Source organism: Lipotes vexillifer, unplaced genomic scaffold (genome assembly GCF_000442215.2).
Source record: "Lipotes vexillifer unplaced genomic scaffold, Lipotes_vexillifer_v1.1 scaffold374, whole genome shotgun sequence".
Taxonomy (NCBI): domain Eukaryota; kingdom Metazoa; phylum Chordata; class Mammalia; order Artiodactyla; family Lipotidae; genus Lipotes; species Lipotes vexillifer.
Genome location: NW_006774696.1, coordinates 716206 through 741103, shown reverse-complemented (window position 1 = coordinate 741103; position 24898 = coordinate 716206).

Genomic DNA, 24898 nt, shown 5'->3' with positions numbered 1-24898 from the left:
CACTCATCCTTCTCAAACTCTTCCAAAGAATTGCAGAGGAGGGAACACTACCAAATTCATTCTACAAGGCCACCATCACCCTGATACCAGAACCAGACAAACATACTACAAGAAAAGAAAATTACAGACCAATATCACTGATAACTATAGATGCAAAATCCTCAACAAAATACTAGCAAACAAAATCCAACAATACATTAAAAGGATCATACACCATGATCAAGTGGGATTTATCCCAGTGATGCAAGGATTCTTCAATACAAACAAATCAATCAATGTGATACACTATATTAACAAATTGAAGAATAAAAACCATATGATCATCTCAATAGATGCAGAAAAAGCTTTTGACAAAATTCAACACCCATTTATCATAAAAACTCTCCAGAAAGTGGGCATAGAGGGAAACCACCTCAACATTATAAAGGCCATATATGACAAACCCACAGCAAACATCATTCTCAATGGTGAAAAACTGAAACGATTTCCTCTAATGGTTCTCATCAGGAACAAGACAAGGATGTCCACTCTTGCCACTATTATTTAACATAGTTTTGGAAGTCCTAGCCACAGCAATCAGAGAAGAAAAAGAAATAAAAGGCATACAAATTAGAAAAGAAGAAGTAAAACTGTCACTGTTTGCAGATGACATGATACTATACATAGAGAATCCTAAAGATGCCACCAAAAAACTACTAGAGCTAATCAATGAATTTGGTAAAGTTGCAAGATACAAAATTAGTGCACAGAAATCTCTTGCATTCCTACACACTAACAATGAAAGATCAGAAAGAGAAATTAAGGAAACAATCCTATTCCCCATTGCAACAAAAAGAATAAAATACCTAGGAATAAACCCACCTAGGGAGGTAAAAGACCTGTACTCAGAAAACTACAAGACACTGATGAAAGAAATCAAAGATGAAACAACCAGATGGAGAGATATACCATGTTCTTGGATTAGAAGAATCAATATTGTGAAAAATGACTATACTACCCAAAGCAATCTACAGATTCAATGCAATCCCTATCCAATTACCAATGATGGGCTTCGCTGGTGGCGCAGTGGTTGAGAGTCCTCCTGCCGATGCAGAGGACACGGGTTCGTGCCCCGGTCCGGGAGGATCCCACATGCTGCAGAGTGGCTGGGCCCGTGAGCCACGGCTGCTGGGCCTGTGCATCCGGAGCCTGTGCTCCACAGCGGGAGAGGCCACAACAGTGAGAGGCCTGGGTACCAGAAAAAAAAAAAAAAATTACCAATGACATTTTTTCTGGAACTAGAAAAAATCATCTTAAAATTTGTATGGAGACATAAAAGACCCCAGATAACCAAAGCAGTCTTGAGGGGAAAAAACAGAGCTGGAGGAATCAGACTCCCTGACTTCAGACTATACTCCAAAGCTACAGTAATCAAGACAATATGGTACTGGCACAGAAACAGAAATATAGATCAATGGAACAGGATAGAAAGCCCAGAGATAAACCCACACACCTATGTTCAACTAATCTATGACAAAGGAGGCAAGGAAATACAATGGAGAAAAGACAGTCTCTTCAAGAAGTGGTGCTGGGAAAACTGGACAGCTACATGTAAAAGAATGAAGTTAGAACACTCCCTTACATGATACACAAAAATAAACTCAACATGGATTAAAGATCTAAATGTAAGATTGGACACTATAAAACTCTTAGAGGAAAACATAGGAAGAACACTCTTTGACATAAATCACAGCAAGATCTTTTTTGACCCACCTCCCAGAGTAATGGAAATAAAAACAAAAATAAACAAATGGGACCTAATGAAACTTAAAAGCTTTTGTACAGCAAAGGAAACTATAAACAAGACGAAAAGACAATGCTCAGAATGGGAGAAAATATTTGCAAACGAATCAACGGACAAATAATTAATCTCCAAAATATATAAACAGCTCATGCAGTTCAATATCAAAAAAAACAAACAACCCAACCCAAAATTGGCTGGAAGACCTAAATAGACATTTCTCCAAAGAAGACATACAGATGGCCAAGAGGTACATGAAAAGCTGCTCAACATCACAAATTATTAGAGGATTGCAAATCAAAACTACAGTGAGGTATCACCTCACAATGGTTAGAATGGGCATCATCAGAAAATCTACAAACAACAAATGCTGGAGAGGGTGTGGAGAAAAGGGAACCCTCTTGCACTGTTGGTGGGAATATAAATTGATACAGCCACTATGGAGAACAGTATGGTGGTTCCTTAAAAAGCTGAAAATAGAATTACCATGTGACCCAAAAATCCCACTACTGGGCATATACTCAGAGAAAACCATAATTCAAAAAGATACATGCACCCCAATGTTTATTGCAGCACTGTTTACAATAGCCAGGTCATGGAAGCCACCTAAATGTCCATCGACAGATGAATGGATAAAGAAGATGTGGTACATATATACAATGGAATATTACTGAACCATAAAAAGGAACAAAATTGGGTTATTTGTAGAGATGTGGATGAATCTAGAGACTGTCATACAAAGTGAAGTAAGTCAGAAAGAGAAAAACAAATATCGTATATTAACGCATATATGTGGAACCTAGAAAAATGGTACAGATGAACTGGTCTGTAAGGCAGAAATAGAGACACAAATGTAGAGAAAAAATGTATGGACACGAGGGGGGAAGCAGGGGATGGGGAAGGTGGGATGAACTCGGAGATTGGGACTGACATGTACACACTAATATGTATAAAATAGATAACTAATGAGAACCTGCTGTATAGCACAGGGAACTCCACTTCGCTGTACAGTAGAAACTAACACAACATTGTAAAACAACTATACCCCAATAAAAAAAAAATTTTTTTAAACTATAATTTCATTTTTCTATCAACACTTCCTTACTTTAATTTTATAATTAAACTTACATTTATGCACAAAGAAGACCTAAACAATATTTACCCAATATTCTCTAAAAAAAAAAAAAAAAGAAAGAAAAAGGAAGTGCACATGTAATATCCTTAGCATAGTATTTGGTGCATACGTGGTGCTCAGAAGCTCTTTATTTCCTTTCCTCTCCTTCCTTTTGCATGGCCGGAACAATTCTTCACATGGGAATGGGAAGCTGGGGCTTGGGACACATTAAGATCATGACAATACATTTGAACAGAACTTATGTTCCTAAACACTGGTACCAGACAATTTTGTGAGCTATCCAGAAGAGAGATAATTATCTCCACTTTATAGATGGAAAGAATAAAGCCCAGCAAGTTAGAGTGGCTTGCACGGGATCACAGAGTGAACGAGTGGCAAAGCAGGGGGTTTGAGTTTCACAGTCCTGGTGCCCATTTCTCTCTGTGTTCTTTCCAGCTATTTCTCTCCAGTGTTCGGCTTCAGTTTGTTTTACAGTCAACCAATTTCCAAACGTGCTGGGATCCGTGAAAGTTTTAAATAACAAGGGCAGTCCCCATAGGTGTTATCCACACCATGCCTGAGAATCTCTTCTCATGTCCTCCAGATGTTGTAAAAACCACATTTGGAAGATTCGAGGAGCCACGCCATCTCTCGGTAGATTAATTCTGCTGGAAGAATTACAGCTGATAAATTCTTGGCTTGCCTTGCTGACAGTTCCCTGCTCAGCTGGAAGAGGAAGCAGCAAGAACTGCCATTCTGGACTTGGTTTAGATCAATAAGGAACCACTGACTGCCTGTCTGGCAATGACAATGAAATGAAAGAAACAGGTCAGCATGGGGTAAAGGGAGGAGGCCACACCACCCACCTCCCAGGGCTCTAAACTTTGATAAGGCAGATGTCAAATGTGAGGCAAAAAAAATGGACATGATCCCAGAAACTGACTCTTCAAAAGAGCAAAACACCTAAGATAGAAGACTGTAAAAATGAAATCTGACAATATAATTTAAAATATTCCTAGCCAGAGATGAAAGAAAGAGACACCTTAAGAAATTAATGTGGCTGCCCGGGTGGGGTCTGTGTCTTAGGTAGGGTCCTTTTGGGTGCAAGTAACAAATCACTTTGAATTAACTTTAGAAAAATCAAATAAAGAGGAATATATTAAAAGGATTCTGGGATAAATCACAAAACCCAAGGGCAGCTAAGCCTCTTTAGTGGTCTTGAATCTCAAACGATAAAGTCAGATATGCAAGAAATTGACGTCAACGTACATCTGGTTATGATTCTCCCATTTTGCCAGATTGGAGGGATATAAAATCTTGGTTATTTGGGGGACATCGTTGCCCACCTTTGTCCAAGGGGCACTAAAGAACAGAGGAGAGCTCTCCAGGCTTTGGTCAGCAGTTCACAGTTTCCACCTGTTGTTCTATTTTTTCCCTATTGTCCTGGTCATTTTCCCCATAGTCCTAGTCTGTACTTCAGGTCTGGAAACTCTGTTACTTTCTTGCTGAATCAGATAGGATTCGATATGACTGCATACAAAACAAAAACAAAATAGCAATGTCTTAAGATAGAAGTCTATTTCTCTCTCATATATATATTTAAAAAAAAAAAAAAAAGGAAATCTGGCCACTTGTATATGGGTGGCCAGCTAAAATTTGGCTTTCTTTTCCTAAAGAAGGAAAGACTGGAAATTGGGAAGCTGCTAGCAGTCTGGCATCCCTGCCGTCCTCTAAGCGTGGGGGTCTCTGGCGAAGCTTGGGAGCAGTGTCCTGCTTCCCCAAACTCAGGAGGCAGCCCTCCCCCCTGAGGCTCAGCCCATCCTCAGACACTGCTTCTGAGTGTTGTATGAACTGCTCTCTTCCAGGCCGTTCTAATCTCTCTCTTCCGGGTCTGCTCCTCCCGACACACGCCAAGTCCTCCAGGGGGCCCCTCTCCCTCATTTCACCCTCTGGGATACCTAGTACTGCTCTTCAATTAGTTCTGGGCTTTGGAAAAAAACTAAGATAATAAAAATAACTTGCATTTATTAGTTCCTTTATGACACGAGGATGATTGTTCTAAGGACATTACATTTTTACTTAATTTAATTGTCACACTAACATTACAAGGTAGGTAGCGTTATCGCTATTTTACAGAAGGGACTACAGGTGGATTATGTCACTTGTCCAGGTTCACAGCCAGGAAGTGACACAAGATCTTCTAAGCCAGATGGCCTGGCTCAAGAACACTTGCTCTTATCCACAGCCCCACACTGTGTTGTCTTTAAGAAGCTCTTGTTTTCTACCCTATAACATGGACAGTCAAGGGAACAGTGATAATCCAGCTACCACCTCTTAAATGGGAGCAGGGACACCCAAGAACACAAACTGGAATTTCAAAAAATAATCCTGCCGTGATTTGCTAGGACCTGGAAAGTCATCAGGAGCTCATCTCCTTGGTTCACTGTCTTTCTTTCATTCAATACATCTGTCCATTTTCCTCTCTCACCAATTCATTGTGTATAGTCCAATTATGCTGCATTTCACAACTTCCGAGGTCCTAATCTCTGCATTCAGGTAGCCAGCCCAGACTAAATTACCAATTCATTCTCAGCTCCAAATTGCTGGGATAAAGAGTCTGATTTCCCAGGTGCCCATCCTTTGTCCAGTCTGTGGTCAAGGGGGATGACAACCTCGCACAAACCTTAAATCTGGCCGCGGACTCTCAGAGAACGGGAGTGACCTCAAAAAGCATCTCCTAGGCTCTGTTTTTCAAATAGAAGCATATGTACAAAATCCAGAGAAAGGGATGCAAAGCCAAACAACAACAAAAATTATTGAACCCAAAATAATTTTTCCAGGAGTAGCAGAGACTGGCATAATTGTAAATAGTACTACAAAGGAAACAAAGGTATAGACTCACTTCTTTAAGGCAGATATTAGAATGTTATCACATGAAAGAGAGAAAAGCAAATGATTCAATTTCTACTTTGCTTCACTGCCAAGGGGAATAATTCTAACAATAAACGGTAGGAAAGCTGTCCTTAAGAGGACACTTCCCCGAAGATAAAAGATGATAATAAAAGAACATTTAACATGCTTTAAATTCCCAGGACCAGAATAATTACATCTCAGGGCACAGAATGTATTAATAAAATGTATCTATGTTGATGAAGTCGACATTTCTGCTCTTTAAGAAATGATGGAGAAGGAGAGTTAGGCTGGAAGACTGGGGGAAAGTAAAGGTTCTGTTTTACCAACAAGATAAAAAATAGGGCTTCTAGACCTAAATAGACATTTCTCCAAAGAAGATATACAGACTGCCAACAAACACATGAAAGAATGCTCAACATCATTAATCATTAGAGAAATGCAAATCAAAACTACAATGAGATATCATCTCACACCAGTCAGAATGGCCATCATCAAAAAATCTAGAAACAATAAATGCTGGAGAGGGTGTGGAGAAAAGGGAACACTCTTGCACTGCTGGTGGGAATGTGAATTGGTTCAGCCACTATGGAGAACAGTATGGAGGTTCCTTAAAAAACTACAAATAGAACTACCATATGACCCAGCAATCCCACTACTAGGTATATACCCTGAGGAAACCAGAATTCAGAAAGAGTCATGTACCAAAATGTTCATTGCAGCTCTATTTACAATAGCCCGGAGATGGAAACAACCTAAGTGCCCGTCGTCGGATGAATGGATAAAGAAGATGTGGCACATATATACAATGGAATATTACTCAGCCATAAAAAGAAACGAAATTGAGCTATTTGTAATGAGGTGGATAGATCTAGAGTCTGTCATACAGAGTGAAGTAAGTCAGAAAGAGAAGGACAAATACCGTATGCTAACACATATATATGGAATTTAAGAAAAAAAAATGTTATGAAGAACCTAGGGGTAAAACAGGAATAAAGACAGAGACCTACTGGAGAACAGACTTGAGGATATGGGGAGGGGGAAGGGTGAGGTGTGTTAGGGCGAGAGAGAGACATGGACATATATATACTAACAAACGTAAGGTAGATAGCCAGTGGGAAGCAGCCGCATGGCACAGGGAAACCGGCTCGGTTCTTTGTGGCTGTCTGGAGGGGTGGGATAGGGAGGGTGGGAGGGAGGGAGACAAAGAGGGAAGAGATATGGGAACATATATATATGTATAACTGACTCACTCTGTTATAAAGCAGAAACTAACACACCATTGTAAAGCAATTATACCCCAATAAAGATGTTAAAAAAAATAAAATAAAAAAATAAAAAAATAAAATAAAATAAAAAGATAAAAAATAGGGCTTCTAGGAATAAATATTAATGTGTCTGAAATCAGAATAAAAAACTGAAGGATATATCATGAAAAATATGGTTTGTGCGCACTTATGACTTAAGATAATTATTAGGAGTTAGCAAATTTATTTGATTAATTATTCATTTGTCAAAACATTTATTGAGTATGTAATACATGTGTCAACTGAACAAAACGCACAACCTAAAAGCTGAGAATTATGTTTTATTTGGCGAACCTGCTGAGGACTTAAGCTCAGGAGGCAGCCTCTCAGGTAGTTCTGAGGGACAGCTCCTAAGAGGTATGGGAGGAGCCAGGATATATAGGAGTTTTTACCAAAAAAACAGGTAGTCAGAACATCAAAAGATTACTGCTAATTAGAGAAAACCAGACATCTCAAGCTAATGAATTTCGCCTTTTTCTATGTATAGGAAGATGCAAGAATCTGGGCTCATTTAAATCATACCTTTGATATGCACCTTAACTATCTAGGACCAGGATCCTGCTTTTCTCCATCCTGAATCCCCTCAGGGTGCACAGTAGGGGCAGTTGCAGTGGCTGATGTCTTGCTGGCCGCAACATTATCTGTTTACTAATATGGCAGGCGACATTTTTTGTCCACACGTGCCAGGACAGAAGTTATAAAAATATATAAATTTAGCTTTACCATCAATTGAGTAGAATTTTCTAATAAAAATTCAGAACAAACCAGCCTCACTATGTTTTTTGACACTTTTACTCGGTTGGTAGGGATACACTTAGATTTCACCAAGCCCTTTGAAATGGACTCTAATAGTTTATGGGCAAGATGGGGATGTATGGACTGGCTGGAATTTGTCAAATGTTTTCATAACTGGTTAACTCACCATAGACAAAGGCTGTTGACTACTTGTCAGTCTTACCACAGTGAGCTTCTCTGAGGCCCAGGCATATTGTTTCCCAGCTGATGGGGTCAAGGAATGGGCAAAAGACTGTGCAAGTTCCCGCCACCAAGGTGGGATGGCAAGGGAGGAAACTGATCTGGCAACAGAGCCCATGTTTGGAATTTGAACAAAGCTAAGTAATGGCACCCCTCTCTTAACCCTTTGAATTGGGTGAGAGATGGGAAAATACTGGGTAAAGGGAGAGCAAAAGTACCACTTTATTTACCAAGAAAAGGTGATATTGGTAAACGTGACACAGAGGACAGCCGAATACCTAATACTGAGTCCTGTAATGGACAGATTCATCTACCTTGTCATCGCTCATGTGGGACATTGGCCAGATTGCCCACGTTGGGGCAGCCCCTGTTCCATGTTCGGCATGGTCCCAAGAGGAAACGGGAGGAAGGCACTGGGTTACTCGTGCTCAGTTTCTTCTTCAAAAATCACAAATCCCATAAATGAGGATAGTTAAGGCCAGGTGTGTTTCACTAGTTGAGCTACCTCCACATGGAAGGACCCATCAGGAGTAAGGAAGAGACATGTCTTTCTCAACAAGCTCCAGAAGGAGCACATGTGTGGTCGATGTTCAACGGAACACCATAGTCTATCTTACTGCCAAACTTAGCAGTTGGCTCCAGGATATTCAATATGGTGGGTGAAGTACACTATCAAGGGTCCAAGCAGTGAGCAGCAGTAAGCAATCGGATTGAGCCATGGGTCAAAAATCAAAGATGGGGTACAAATCTTGGGGGGAAATGGTGTGGCCAAAATGAGGACTGATGTTAACTTAGTCAACAGTCTGTGATTCAGGTGATTCCCTGTTGCAGGGGTAGGGGCTTTCTGAGGAGACAGAAACCCAGTCAGAATTTCTAGCATGGTGTTTCTCAATTGCTCAGCATTTGCAGACCACTTCATGGGCATTTGCTGCACACAAGGCACCACTTTGAGGTTATCTATAACCAGCTTCATCATGAATAGCTTGACACATGTCCAGCTTCCACAGTCAGTAATTTCCTTACTCTTTATTCCTTCTAAATTGGAAGATCCCAATTCATAATTGTAAGGATGTTTAGATAATTCTGGGTATTCAGCTAAAACACTGACTCAGAAAGAACAGATTTATCACTGAAGATTGCTTTGCATGTTCATTAGACATGAACACATCATAGGCAAAGTTTTAATTTTTAACTAATCTTTCAACTTGAAAGATGAATACCAATTCATTCTTGGGTTGAATGCATCTCTGGAAAATATTTCTACATGGTTTGTGACAGCATTTTGATGTTATTTTTCAAACATTATCAATAATATATCATTAGTTTCTTTCTATGACAGTGGAAGAAAATTATTAGCCAGAATGATTGAAGAATTTCTTTACAGTTTGGTCTTCTTAAGAAATTCTACTACCTTGTCCTGAACATTAAAAATTATAATCCTTTAACTCTGAAATGATAGATTCAGTTTATTCAAGATACTGACTCCCATTTTGAAATATATCAGTCCATTCTAAGTAATTGAAGTAATGAAGTCACAAAGAAATGTTTTCTTTTTATCCTTAACTTTAAAAAAAGATAACATTGGGCATCATCAGAAAATCTACAAACAACAAACGCTGGAGGGGGTGTGGAGAAAAGGGAACCCTCTTGCACTGTTGGTGGGAATGTAAATTGATGCAGCCATTATGGAGAACAGTATGGAGGTTCCTTAAAAAACTAAAAATAGAATTACCATATGACCGACCCAGCAATCCCACTACTGGGCATATACCCAGAGGAAACCGTAATTCAAAAAGACACATGCACCCCAATGTTTATTGCAGCACTATTTACAATAACCAGGTCATGGAAGCAACCTAAATGTCCATCGACAGACAAATGGATAAAGATGTGGTACATATATACAATGGAATATTATTCAGCCATAAAAAGGAACGAAACTGGGTCATTTGTAGAGACATGGATGGACCTAGAGACTGTCATACAGAGTGAAGCAAGTCAGAAAGAGAAAAACAAATACTGTATATTAATGCATATATGTGGAATCTAGAAAAATGGTACAGATGAACTGGTTTGCAAGGCAGAAATAGAGACACAGATGTAGAGGACAAACATATGGACACCAAGGGGGGAAAGTGGGGCGGAGGCGGGGGATGGTGGCAGTGGGATGAATTGGGAGATTGGAATTGACATATACACACTAATATGTATAAAATACATAACTAATAAGAACCTGCTGTATAAAATAAATAAATAAAATTCAACAAAAAAAGAGTACATTTTGTTTTTATCAACTCCTATATGTCAGTATGAAAAAAAATAGAGTTTTGTATTCACTGACCATTTCTCAACACATCACCCTGAAAAGATGCACATATACTGGCTTTCATTCATCATGGTAAAAATTTCCAGTTTTTTTTCAACTTTGGATCAAGATTGGGAGGCATATTGTTGGCTACTTGATTAGCCTCTGAGAATAAAATATTCTAAAAAATATGTGTGTACTACTGGTATGAGTCCCAGTACATTTGTACTGTCCTCCTCATGGCTCACAAAATCATTTTAGTTTAAATGAAAAAAGTCTTCTTATGACACAGGATTTCAATGATAAAAAGTTGTTGAATGCTTCTCTGTCATGTATGTGTAACCAAGCAGGACCCTATGGGGCCTTCCCAGGACAAATCCCATCTCACCCATGTCCTCTGCCTGCCTCTTGTCTGCAGAAAATCTTTAGCCTCGTAGGCCTTCCCCAAGTACCAAAGGATAAATTGAATTAGAGAAGTCAGAAAATGCAGAAAGGAAAACAGTCAAACAAGACAAAATAATAATACTTTAGCCATTAAACAAAATCAAGGACCTTTAGTTCCTCCTCAAGGGCTATAGATAATACTCTGAGCCGTGTCCTTTGAGCTGTTTTGCAGATACTGAAATCCCCACCAGGTGGAAGAAATTAACCGTATGCTACCCACAAGCATGCAGACCCCAGACCAGTTGGAATCAGAAGGTTGATGATGACTCGTGATTACCTCACCAGCAACCAATCAGAAGAATGTCTATAAGCTGATCACGCACCCCACAATCCCCCTCCCTCACCCAGTCTTTAAAAACCTTTCTCTGAGAACCATCAGGGAGTCTGGGTCTTTTAAGCACTAGCTGCCTGGACTCCTTGCTCGATGCCCTGAAGTAAACACTACACTTTCCTTCACCACAACCTATTGTCAGTAGATTGGCTTTACTGCGAGCAGGCAGGTGGACCCAAGTTTGGCTCTGTAACAAATGCATTACACATATTCAAGGAGTTGACTTATGTTCTGCATACCAGTGGGTTGAGCTACATGTAAACCAAGTATATGCTAGAAATTTACACCTAGTAATTTCTCCTCACATTTTTTACAATTGATAATATGTAATATCCAAAAGTGTTATATGATGAAAGAATTTTGCAAAATTTTCACTAACTTTTTGACTAGTTTAATAAGATTTTCAGCAGTGGTGTGATTGGTACATATTTTGAATAATGCCTGTGGAGTTTTGGACATTTTTCTACATTTGGATAGACAATTCACTTATATCATACTAGCAAGCATTATTTGGTGCAAGGACTTGGGTGAGAAAACGTGACTGGATTACCAAAGAGTCACTATTTTATTTGAAAATGCTACATTTCTATGGCTATCTGTCAGTATTTTCAAGGATTCAAAACTGACAGTTCCCTAGGCAGCAGAAGCAAATGGACTGCAAGTTCAATAAAATACATTTTCAGATACTTAATATATTTGATATTTATATTTTTTGGCTGAAGATTTATTCTTCACTCTGTGTTGTATGGAGACTTTTCCATAATTTATATCTATAATGCTATTTTGAATTTCTCTTTGCCCTGAATTGTATGGAGCTCTCTCCACAATTTACATTCATAATATCATTACTATTTTCATTACTTTCATGTTTTAAAGAATTACTTTTAAGTTGATGGTGTTTTGCACTTTGCATAATTTAGTCCAAAATGGGATAGTTCTTGTCATCACTTTTTAAAAGATGATAGCACTTTAAATGTTGTCTTCATGAGGTTGTCGCAAAGGAATTAGAGAAGATATGGGAAACCAGCATAGAGCCTGACACACAGTAAGCAGCTCCATAAATGACAGTAGAGTCTGAAAGAGGTGCATTCACAGGGGTAAATGGGAGCATGAAGATAACATTCAGATAAATGATTTTATCCAATTTAATCTTCCTGATAACCCCACAAGCTTGATTCTACATTCTCCTCACCTGGATGATATATATTATTAAAAGTTACTTCTCAGGGGAAGTCTTCACAACTCTCTACCCAGTCCCAAAACAAGGCTAGATAATCCTGTTCTATGGTCCTATTTAATTCTGTAATTTCTACCTCATGACACTTATCTTAATTTCTTGTTAATGCTTCTTTAATTATCTTTACTCCCCACTGGATTACATGCTTTATGAGGGTAGTGACTGTGTCTGTTTTGTTCAATGTTATATCCCTAGTAGCTTAGACAGTGCTTAGCTTTTTGGGTTTTTTTTAAATAGAACTTTGTAAAGATTGGTTAAATGAATGAATGAATGAATAAAATTGGGGTTCAGAGTTTTTGAGATGCCAAAAATCCCATAGTCTTCAAGTGGTAGGTGTCTAGAGCTATATCCTCAAAATTCATATATTGAAGTCCTAACGCTAGGTACCTCAGAATGTGACTATTAGAAAATAGGGTCACTGCAGGTGTAATTAGATATGTTTAGATGAGGTCATACTAGAGTAGCATGGGCCCCTAATCCAATATGACTAGCATCCTTATAAAAAGGGGAAATTTGGACACAGAAATACACACAAGGAGGATATGCCACCTGAAGGTGAAGACAGAAGTCAGCATGATACTTGCGTAAGATTGCCAGCAAACCACCAGAAGCTAGGAGAGAGGCATGGAACAGATTCTCCCTCACAGCCTTCAGAAAAAACCAACTCCGCCAATATCTCAGACTTCTAGCCTACAGAGTTGTGAGACGATGTATTTCTGTTTATAAGCCACCCAGTTCTCAGTTCTTTGTTACAACAGCCCTAGCAAACTAATTGATGTCCCTTGAGTTTACTGTTCAGCCTTGTTAATCATTAAATTCAATTTATGCTTTTATTGAACATCATCCAGGTCTTCTACATTAATTTAGATCCTGTGAGGGAAAAACATGAGAAATAAGAGCTGCCCTCCTTGGGGAATGTATATATAAAAAAAGGAAAGAAAAACTTAGTTCTTTCAGTTCCCCGAAGGAGTTCTGAGACCATATCCATGTCACCCAAAATTATGTAAGATTGCTTTTAAAAGTAGAGGCCAAAATACTCATTTACAGTGTGAATCTATCTACCATTATGTATCATCCAGCCAACACATTTCTGTTCCAGTTAAGAAATCTACTTGGGAGGGGCATTAAGATCAGAAGATCGATTGATGCACGTAAACTGATTTTGGATAAGGGGTATTTTTAACAAGTGCTGGAGGCAGAAGAGGTCGCCTGTCTCCACCACAGGTACACGACTTCCATAAGGTCTTTAGTCAGTCAGGGTTCCTATCCCCTAAGAGTATATCATGAACATACTGACAGTATCTACTTTTTTTTTAATTGATTTTTAAATTTTTTATTTTATTTTATTTTGGCTGCACCACGCAGCATGTGGGATCTTACTTCTCTAACCAGATACCAAACCCGTGCCCCCTGCAGTAGAAGCACAGAGTCTTAATCACTGGACTGCCAGGAAAATCCATCTACTTATTATTTATTCTTTCATCTAACAAATATTGATGGAGAACTTTGTGCCAGACACAGTGCTAAGTGCTGGAAATTTAACAGTGAGAAAACCCCAGTTCCTGCCTTTGAGGTGCACAGTGTAAATGCTGCTACGAGGAATTGCAAACTGTTGTTATGAGCGCTCACAGACGGAACGTCTTAACCACGCTTGAAGAATCAGGAACAATCCCTAAGCTAACAGGATGGGGAGTGGGTGTGTCTGGGGGAACACACTGTTTGAGGCGGCAGTAATAGGATGTGCAAAAGTCCAGATCTGAGAGAGAGCATGTGTGTTCAAGGAACTACTAGTGGCTCATTATGGCTGAAGCAGGAATACAAGATAGTGAGGTTAAGTGAGGAAACTAGAGAGGTCCCACCATGAAAGGGCTTGTCTACCACATTAAGCTGTTTGGAGACTATTCTCGTGGCCCTTCCCAGGAGTACAGGGCATCCCATGGAGACTGGAAATGAGAGTGCCTAGCTCCCAAGACAGAGAGATCATAATACTGAGTAGATAGTCTGAGTAGAACTCACCCAGGAAGAAGGAAACAAGCCATGAACTTGGAGATAATTTATGGATTGGTAATTAGATGAGAGGTAAGGCATCGAAGCAAGAGATAGTATTGGTACAAAGCTGAGTTTAATTGGATGACAAAGTGAAGAGTATAGGGGGTCTAGACACAGAACAAACAGAAGATAAGTAGTGCCTAAACCTAGCGTGGGTAATAGACAAGAAAGGGTCAATGGCTTTTTTTTCAAAGTCAATGGCTTTTTTTTTTTTTAGAGTAAAACTGCTTTACAATGTTGTGTTAGTTTCTGCTGTACAATGAAGTGAATCAGCTATATGTATACCTATATCCCCTCCCTCTTGGACCTCCCTCCCACCACCCCCATTCCACCCATCTAGGTCATCACAGAGCACTGAGCTGAGCTCCCTGTACTATACAGCAGGTTCCCACTAGCTATCTACTTTACACATGGTAGTGTATTTATGTCAAACCTAATCTCCCAATTTTTCCACACCCTCTCATTCCCCCCGTGTCCACATGTCCACTCTCTAGGTCTACATCTCTATTCCTGCCCTACAAACAGGTTCATCTGTACTATTTTTCTAGATTCCACATATATGCATTAATATACGATATTTGTTTTTCTCTTTCTGACTTACTTCACTCTGTATGACTCTAGGTCCATCCACATCTCTACAAATGACCCCATTTCATTCCTTTTTATGGCTGAGTAATATTGCATTATATATGTGTACCACATCTTTATCCACTCATCTACTGTTGGACATTGAGGCTGTTTCCATGTCTGGACTATTGTAAATAGTGCTGCAATAAACATTGGGTTATATGTGTCCTTTTGAATTATGGTTTTCTCAGGGTATATGCCCAATAGTGGGATTGCTAGGTCATATGGTAGTACTATTTTTAGTCTTTTAAGGAACCTCCATACTGAATGTCCACCCTCCCCAAACTGATCTATAAACTCAATACAATATAAATCAAAGCTTCATTTTTTTAAATAAATTTATTTTATTTTTGGCTGCGTTGGGTCTTCATTGCTGCGCACGGGCTTTCTCTAGTTGTGGCGAGTGGGGTCTACTCTTAGTTGTGGTGTGCAGTCTTCTCATTGTGGTGGCTTCTCTTGTTGCGGAGCACAGGCTCTAGGCACGTGGGCTCAGTAGTTGTGATGCACATGCTTAGTTGCTCCACAGCATGTGGGATCTTCCTGGACCAGGTCTCAAACCCGTGTCGCCTGCAATGGCAGGCGGATTCTTAACCACTGCACCACCAGGGAAGCCCCATCAAAACTTCATTGACAAGATTATTCTAAACTTTATATGGAAACACAAGGAATATTTTTAAGATCATTTATATCATTTTTTTAGATTCCACATATAAGTGATATCATGTGATATTTGTCTTTCTCTGACTTACTCACTTAGTGTGATAATCTCTAGATCCAACCATGTTGCTACAAATGGCATTACTTCATTCTTTTTAATGGCTGTGTATATATACCACATCTTCTTTATCCATTCATCTGCTGATGGACATTTAGGTTTCTTCCACATCTTGGCTATTGTAAATCGTGCTGCTATGATCATTGGGGTGTATGAATCTTTTCGAATTATGGTTTTCTCTGGATATATGCTGAGGAGTGGGTTTGCTGGATCATATGGTAGTTCTATTTTTAGTTTTTTGAGGAATCTCCATACTGTTCTCCATAGTGCCTGCACCAATTTACATTCCCACCAAGAAACACAGGAATTTTGAAGAACCAAACAATATTGAAAACTAAGAAAAAATTTGGAGGACTTACACACCTGATTTCAAGACTTACCAGTATCTAGTCAATATTATTGACATGAGGAGAGAAAAAAATAAATCAATGGAACCTAACAGTCCAGAGGTGTACCCACACATACATGGTCAATTGATTTTTTTGCCAAGGCATCAAGTCAGTTTAGAGGAAGATAGAGGGTCCTTTTAATAAATGGTTCAAGAACAACTGAATATTATTTTGGAAAAAATGAAAAAAGGTTCATGCCTCAAATATAAGAATATAAAGAAGTCCTTTAAATCAATAATAAAAAGGCACTTAAATATTATTAAAATATTTAAATGTTTTTTAAAGACCTTAAAAAATATTTATGAATGGGCAGTATGCAAATGTTATTAGTCTTCAGGAACATTTAAAATAAACCACAAGAAAATATTTCACACCCACTATGACAAAAATTAAAAGGACAGACAAAATCAAATGCTGGTGAGGATGCAGAGCAACAGGTACTCTTACACGTTGCTGGTGGGAGTGTAAAGTGATACACCATTTTGGAGAATGGTTTGTCAGTTTCTTATAAAATTTAATGCATATCTATATTATGATCCAGACTTTCCACTCTTCCATTTCTCCCATTCTTTTTCCTTTGGGGATTATTCTGTTTCATCTTCTTGATCATAACAGCTTCCTAAATTATTTTCAGTATTCCTTGTTTCTCAATATATGAATTTAAAGTTATAAATTTCCCATGAAGCACTGCTTTAGCAATGTCATAAAGTCTTCTGTATGTTCCGGTTTCATAGTTATATGATTCTGAATATTTTCTAATTCCCATTACAATTTCTTCTTCAAACCATGAATCATAAAAATGTATACTTTCAGTTCCAACTGTGGTTTTGGCAGATTGTTGTTTTTTTGTTTTTTTTTTGCGGTACGTGGGCCTCTCACTGTTGTGGCCTCTCCCTTTGCAGAGCACAGGCTCCAGACGTGCAGCCTCAGTGGCCATGGCTCACGGGCCTAGCCACTCCGTGGCATGTGGGATCTTCCTGGACCAGGGAACGAACCCGTGTCCCCTGCATCGGCAGGTGGACTCTCAACTACTGCACCACCAGGGAAGCCCAGCAGATTGTATTTTTGATATTGATTTCTAATTTAATGGCACTGCAAAATATTTATTCTTTGGTGTTTGCTAAGTTTTATTTATGGGCCATTTTGTGGTCAATTTTTCAGTGGTTTCATGTGAGCTAGGACACAAATTTATTCTCTTTGGTGGTGTATTTCTCTATTTGTGCATTGGCTCAAGTTTACTTATTAGATTGTTCAAATGTTCCAAATCCTACTAATCCTTGGTCTGCTCAATCTATTCGTTTCTGAGAGAGATATCTTAAAAACTCTATAGTTATGGATTTGTCACTTTTTCTTTGTAATTATGTCAGTTTTTGCCTTACATATTTTGAAGTTCTTTGGCTAGCCACTTACAGGTTTGAGATATATTTTGGACCCTCTCATTCCATCCTCAATGTCTCTAACTTTTACTTGGTATTTTCTATCTCCTTTTGTTGCATTCTGGATAATTTTTCCAGTTTACTCATTCTCTCTGTAGCTGTATCTAATTTGATTTTAACCTAACCTCCAAATTTTAAATTCCAGTTGCTATGTTTTCATTTCTTAAAGTTCTATTTGTTATTTTTTTTAAATTGAAACAGCTTGTTTTTTTCAGTCTCCCATTTATTATTATTTTTATTTCTTATTACTTTATTTAAGCATACTTACAGCTCTTTTGAAATTATTTGTTAGTTCCAGCTTTGGGTGAGGGGATGATTATTTTCCTATTATCACATGCCCTCATGATAGTTCATTTGCTCGTGTATTTTGTAATTCTTTCCCTAGGAAAGTCAATGTTAGCAGAATTTGTTCACATTTCCTTTTTGTTTTGAGTTGGAAGGAGAGAACTATGACCACTGTATTGTGAAAATGTTACTTCGGGATAGGTTGACATTTATTTCTTCTTGAACCCTGTAGTTTCAATCATCTAGGACTAATTTTATTTTTCAGTTTTCAACTTGGGCTTCTCATCATAGAGTCAGTTTAATTCTTACTGCATGGCAAGAGCACGCATGACAAGAGCATGGGATTTTGTTATTCCGTGGATGACTTTCTTTCCACCTCCTTTGCCTGCCACTAATTACCTGGACAGGATAAAAAGCTGCCTTGCCTCTGATGGCTGGATCTGTGACACATTTATATGTAGTGAGTTCTCTATTAGTGGAGGGATGTCGTGGGACGATTTGTTAAGAGTTGGACTAGAGATCATCATGGTCTAACTCTAATCATCTGTGGTAATCTCTGCTGTCTTATATTTGTTACATTTTTAAAAACTTGTCCGTATCCACTGTCTCACTTGACAATGAGATGCCAGTAATTTGATGGTCTTTAAGCTTCAAGCTTAAACCTCAGATTCCTGATAAACAGCTGGACTTCCTGAGGCATGTTCAGAAGACACAGGAGACTCGTATAAGTCTGTCTCTTATATGAGTGTGTTTGGGACACATTCCATCTTTTCAGACCCATGGGTACTGGTCTCCCTCTAGCTTTGGGCTGAACTGGCCCTGGTGCCTTATGGGGACCACTGGCAGCAGCATCCACCAACATCTGGGTGATTAATTACGATTCCTTGATCTCAGTCACAGTGGGAGCTCAGAAACTGTCAAAGCTTTAGCTCAGTCGCTACTTACTGCTGAGAAAAAAGTTTGAAATTCAGTCTGGCAGAAAAACAGTGAAACTTGAAGGTTGTGGTGTAAGCTGTAGCCCTACCCCAGAGGAAAATGTTGTTGGTTTGTTCACACCCCAGCACTTTCCAAAGAAGATATTGAGACTTATAGCAAAGAATACACACCCACCCACCCACACACACACACACACACATCATGGGTCATACACAGAAACAGAACACATGAATTACTAAAGGGAGAGGAAACCAAGCTGACAGCTACTGAGGCTATTACTGTTTGGGGATATGAACAGTAGTAGCAAACTGTATTTTGCAAAGATGGGCCTGAAAATATCTCCCATCATTATTCTTCTCTTCTGCAGTGTGACTTTAACACACTTCCATCAGGAGATGGAGTTTATTTTTCCACTCGCACATTAGTTTTCTAGGGCTGCTGTAACAAATTACCACAATTTAGGAGGCTTAAAACAACAGAAATTAATTTTCTCACAGTTCTGGAGGCCAGATATCCTAAATCAAGGTGTCAGCTGGGTTGGTTCCCTCTAGGGACTCTGAGGGAGGATGTTCTCTGCCTCCCTGCCTCTTCCCAGCTTCTGGAGTTTGCTGATAATCCTTAGTATTCCTTGGCTTACAGTTGCATCACTCCAATCTCTGCCTCTGTCACTACATGAGTTTCTTCCCTATATCCCCCTGTCTCGCCTCTTACAAGGATGCCAGTCATTGGATTTAGGGCTCACCCCAATCCAGTATGACCTCATTTTAACTTAACTAACTACATCAGCAAAGACCCTATAAAATAAGGTCACATTCTTAGATTCTGCACAGAAATGAATTTGGGGGAACACTATTCAACCCAGTGCAACCCTCTTGAATCTGGCCAAGCCCTGTCATTGCTTTGATCAGTAGCATATTGTGGAAGTTATTCTGTAATCATTTCAAGCTAGTTTCTGCTTGCTGACTCTTGGAATGTTTGGTCTTCGATATTCCCTGTTGGAACGCCACCATCAAGCTGTGAGAATTTCATGCCACCCAGAGGCCATATATAGGCTGGAGGGGCTCACGTGGAGCCCCAGTTGAGCTCCTAGCTAACAGCTATCATCAGTTTCCAGTTATGTGAGTGAACCGTCTTGGACATCAGTCCACTGGAGCTTTCATATGACTGTAGCTCCAACATCTGACTGCAACTACATGTGAGATCCTTTCATTTCTTAACTGTGCCAGTTTGTCCTGGCATTGAGGCCTTGCAACTAACTTTTTTTTCTCCCAAATGACTTTTCCTTCAAGCATTCATGTGTGTGGATCCTTCCTGTCATTCAGGTCTGAGCTCAAATGTCATCTCCTCAAAGTAGCCACTCTATCATATAACCCCATAATACTGTTGTCATCTGATATTTTCTTGCTTGCATAGTTGTTTACTTGGTTTTTATTCTGGATCCCCTTCCCTTCCGCTAGAATGTATGTTCCATGCAGAAGAGCCCTGTCTTGTTTACTGCTCTATTCCCAACTCCATAATAGTCCCTGACATACAAGTGTCTCTCAATAGATAACTGTTGAATGAATGAAAAAATGAGAACATGTGTTTTAAAGTTGGAAGGTTCTGGAATCAAGCTGTCTAGGGGTTCAAATCTCAGCTGTAGCATTTATTAATGTCCTCATGCAAGTTACCTAACTTTCCTGAGCTCAGTTTCCTCATCTATAAAACAGGAATAAAAATATTCATCTCAAAATATTTTCATTAATTATTTGATGAAATAATTCATGTGTAACATGTAAAAATATCAGCTGGGAAATTCATGAGTTTTTTGTTTTCTTTTTTTTTTTTTGAATACCATTACTTAATTTTATTGGAACTTGATTTTCTTATTATAAGTCCCTTGTGTCAGAAGCATAATCTCAGGGACTTCCCTGGTGGCGTAGTGGATAAGACTTCATGCTCCCCATGCAGGGGGACCAGGTTTGATCCCTGGTCAGGGAACTAGATCCCACATGCATGCCGCAACTAAGAGTGTGCATGTCACAACTAAGGAGCCAGCAAGCCACAACTAAGACCTGGCTCAACCAAATAAATAAATAGATAAGAAAGAAAGACAGAAAGAAGCATAATCTCAGAACATTTGGTTTCTCAGCTTCCTTTGTATTGTCACTAAGTGCTGGGCACGTGTGATGTCACCAGGGCTCTTCGCCAAACATTTCTGCTTTCTTTCTTCCAGACGCATGGCAGGGTTAGCCCCATTGAAGATATGTGTGACTATATGATGCCCACTGCCCACTGACACGTAAGCAGACATGCTACGTGTCACTTCCTGGTAGAAGCATTAAGAGCCAGTGTTCAATATGCCACCATCTCATTCTCCCTTGGTAACTGTTCGAGCAAACATTGGGATGAAGCCTTCATCAACTGGACCCCCGAGCAACTATGATGAGCAGAGACTCTTGCCGACACATATTAGATATGTAGCATGAGTGAGACTTTTGTAGATGAATCCACTGGATGTGGAGGCTGTTACTGCAGCCTATACTGAATAATGCAATGTGTTCCCTAGAGCCAAGGCATTGGTGGGGACACTGGTCCATGGCATGCAATATAATACAGGGGTATAGGGCAGGAATAATGTTTAAAATATTTTAAATGTTATTTAAAATGTTAAAATAATGTTTAAACAATCACTGTGGCACAAGCATTTATCAATCTGAATGGTGGGACCTGCAGAGCTGAAATGGGCCTGGAGGACATAGAAGTTAATTCTTAGCTTATGGATTCTGGTCTGTGGGTTCTGGGGGGGACCTTGGTGGACAGGGCAGAAATAAGGCATTCAGGAGTCTTGGACCAGCAGTTGTATGCCAACAACTATAGAAGCATTTTGATATTTATATAAGCAGTGTTGACATATTGTTGGGTAGTGATTAATATTAGCTCCAGTTATAAGTTTAGCCTATGGATTGAATCCTGGCTATGTCACTTCCTTACTGATGACCTCGGGCAAGTCTCCAGGACTCAATTTTCGCATCTGTGAAATGGGAGTAATAACAATAGCTATTGTATAGGGTTGATGATAGAATTAAATGATTTAATTCAAATGTAGCACCTATAACAGTACCTGGCACTTAGTGTTATATAAATGTTTGGCAGTATTGGTTATCAACATCTATACATGCTTATATTCTCTGTGATGTCCTTCTTCATGTCTGATCTTAGATATTGTGTCACTGTTTCCTTTTTCTTGATGACACAGTGTTTTAGGTCCTCCACCTGTCTGTGCTATGTCTGACCTGCTCTTAGGTACAAAGGTCTTGGCCACTCTGGGTTTGACAAACTTTGTGAGGTGAGCCCATGTTTTCCTGCATGGATACAACATACAGTCATTTCTACTGTGGGGTCTTGTTGGACTGCATGGGGTCTTATTTGGGAAAGAGGATCTGGCAAATCCTCTGTGTTTCCCCTTCTACTCCTTGTGTTCTTTGTCCCTTAGGCCATTGTTATGGGCTGAACTGTGTCCCCCTAAAGTTCCTATGTTGAAGTCCTAACTCCCAGCACCTCAGAATGTGACTGTGTTTGAAGATAAGGTCTTTAAAGCAGTAATTAAATTCAAATGAGGTCTTTAGGGTGGACTCTAATCCATAATGACTGGGGTCCTTATAAGAGGAGATAAGGACACAGAACACACAGAAGGAAGACCATGTGAAGACAGAAGAAGGAGGAGGAACCAAGATGGCGGAGTAGAAGGACATGGTCTCACTCCCTCTTGCAACAACACCAGAATCACAACTAGCTGCTGGACAATCACTGACAGGAAGACACTGGAACTCACCAAAAAAGACACCCCACATCCAAAGACAAAGGAGAAGCCACAATGAGATGGTAGGAGGGGCAGAATCACAGTAAAATCAAATCCCATAACTGGTGGGTGGGTGACTCACAAACTGGAGAACACTTATACCACAGAAGTCCATCCACTGGAGTGAAGGTTCTAAGCCCTACGTCAGACTTCCCAACCTGGGGGTCTGGCAATGGGAGGAGGAATTCCTAGAAAATCAGACTTTGAAGCCTAGTGGGAACTGACTGCAGGACTTCAACAGAACTGGGGGAAACAGGGACTCCACTCTTGGAGGGCACACACAAAGTACTGTGCGCATAGAGACCCAGGGGAAGGAGCAGTGACCCCAAGAGAGACTGAACCAGACCTACCTGATAGACTTGGAGGGTCTCCTGCAGAGGTGGGCGGGGGGGCTGTGGCTCACCGTGGGGACAAGGACACTGACAGCAGAAGTTCTGGGAAGTACTCCTTGGCGTGAGCCCTCCCAGAGTCCGTGATTAGCCCCACCAAAGAGCCCAGGTAGCCTCCAGTGTTGAGTTGCCTCGGGCCAAACAACCAACACAGAGGGAACCCAGCCCCATCCATCGACAGTCAAGTGGATTAAAGTTTTACTGAGCTCTGCCCACCAGAGCAACAGTCAGCTCTACACACCACCAGTCCCTCCCATCAAGCCTCTTAGATAGCCTCATCCACCAGAGGGCAGACAGCAGAAGCAAGAAGAACTACAATCCTGCAGCCTGTGGAACAAAAACCACATTCACAGAAAGACAGACAAGATGAAAAGGCAGAAGGCTATATACCAGATGAAGGAACAAGAAAAAAACACAGAGAAACAACTAAATGAAGTGGAGATAGGCAACATTCCAGAAAAAGAATTCAGAATAATGAGACTGAAGATGATCCACAACCTTGGAAAGAGAATGGAGGCAAAGATCAAGAAGATGCAAGAAATGTTTAACAAAGACCTAGAAGAATTAAAGAACAAACAAACAGAGATGAATAATACAATAACTGAAATGAAAACTACACTAGAAAGAATCAATAGCAGAATAACTGAGGCAGAAGAATAGATAAGTGAGCTGGAAGGCAGAATGGTGGAATTCACTGCTGCAGAACAGACTAAAGAAAAAAGAATGAAAAGAAATGAAGACAGCATAAGAGACCTCTGGGAAAACATTAAACACAACAACATTCACATTATAAGGGTCCCAGAAGGAGAAGAGAGAGAGAAAGGACCCGAGAAAATATTTGAAGAGATTATAGTCAAAAACTTCCCTAACATGGGAAAGGAAACAGCCACCCAAGTCCAGGAAGCATAGTGAGTCCCATACAGGATAAATCCAAGGAGAAACACACCAAGACACATAGTAAGCAAATTGGCAAAAATTAAAGACAAAGAAAAATTATTGAAAGCAGCAAGGGAAAAATGACAAATAACATACAAGGGAACTCCCATAAGGTTAACAGCTGACTTCTCAGCAGAAACTCTACAAGCCAGAAGGGAGTGGCATGATATACTTAAAGTGATGAAAGGGAAGAACCTACAACCAAGATTACTCTACCCAGCAAGGATCTCATTCAGATTCGATGGAGAAATCAAAAGCTTTACACACAAGCAAAAGCTAAGAGAATTCAGCACCACTAAACCAGCTCTACAACAAATGCTAAAGGAACTTCTCTAAGTGGGAAACACAAGAGAAGTAAAGGACCTACAAAAACAAACCCAAAACAATTAAGAAAATGGTCATAGGAACATACATATCGATAATTACCTTAAACGTGAATGGATTAAATGCTCCAACCAAAAGACACAGGCTCACTGAATGGATACAAAAACAAGATCCATATATACGCTGTCTACAACAGACCCACTTCAGACCTAAGGATACATACAGACTGAAAGTGAGGGGAAGGAAAAAGATATTCCATGCAAATGGAAATCAAAAGAAAGCTGGAGTAGCTATACTCATATCAGATAAAATGGACTTTAAAATGAAGAATGTGACAAGAGACAAGGAAGGACACTACATAATGATCAGGGGATCAATCCAAGAAGAAGATATAACAATTATAAATATATATGCACCCAACATAGCAGCACCTCAATACATAAGGCAACTGCTAACAGCTATAAAAGAGGAACACAATAATAGTGGGGGACTTTAACACCTCACTTAC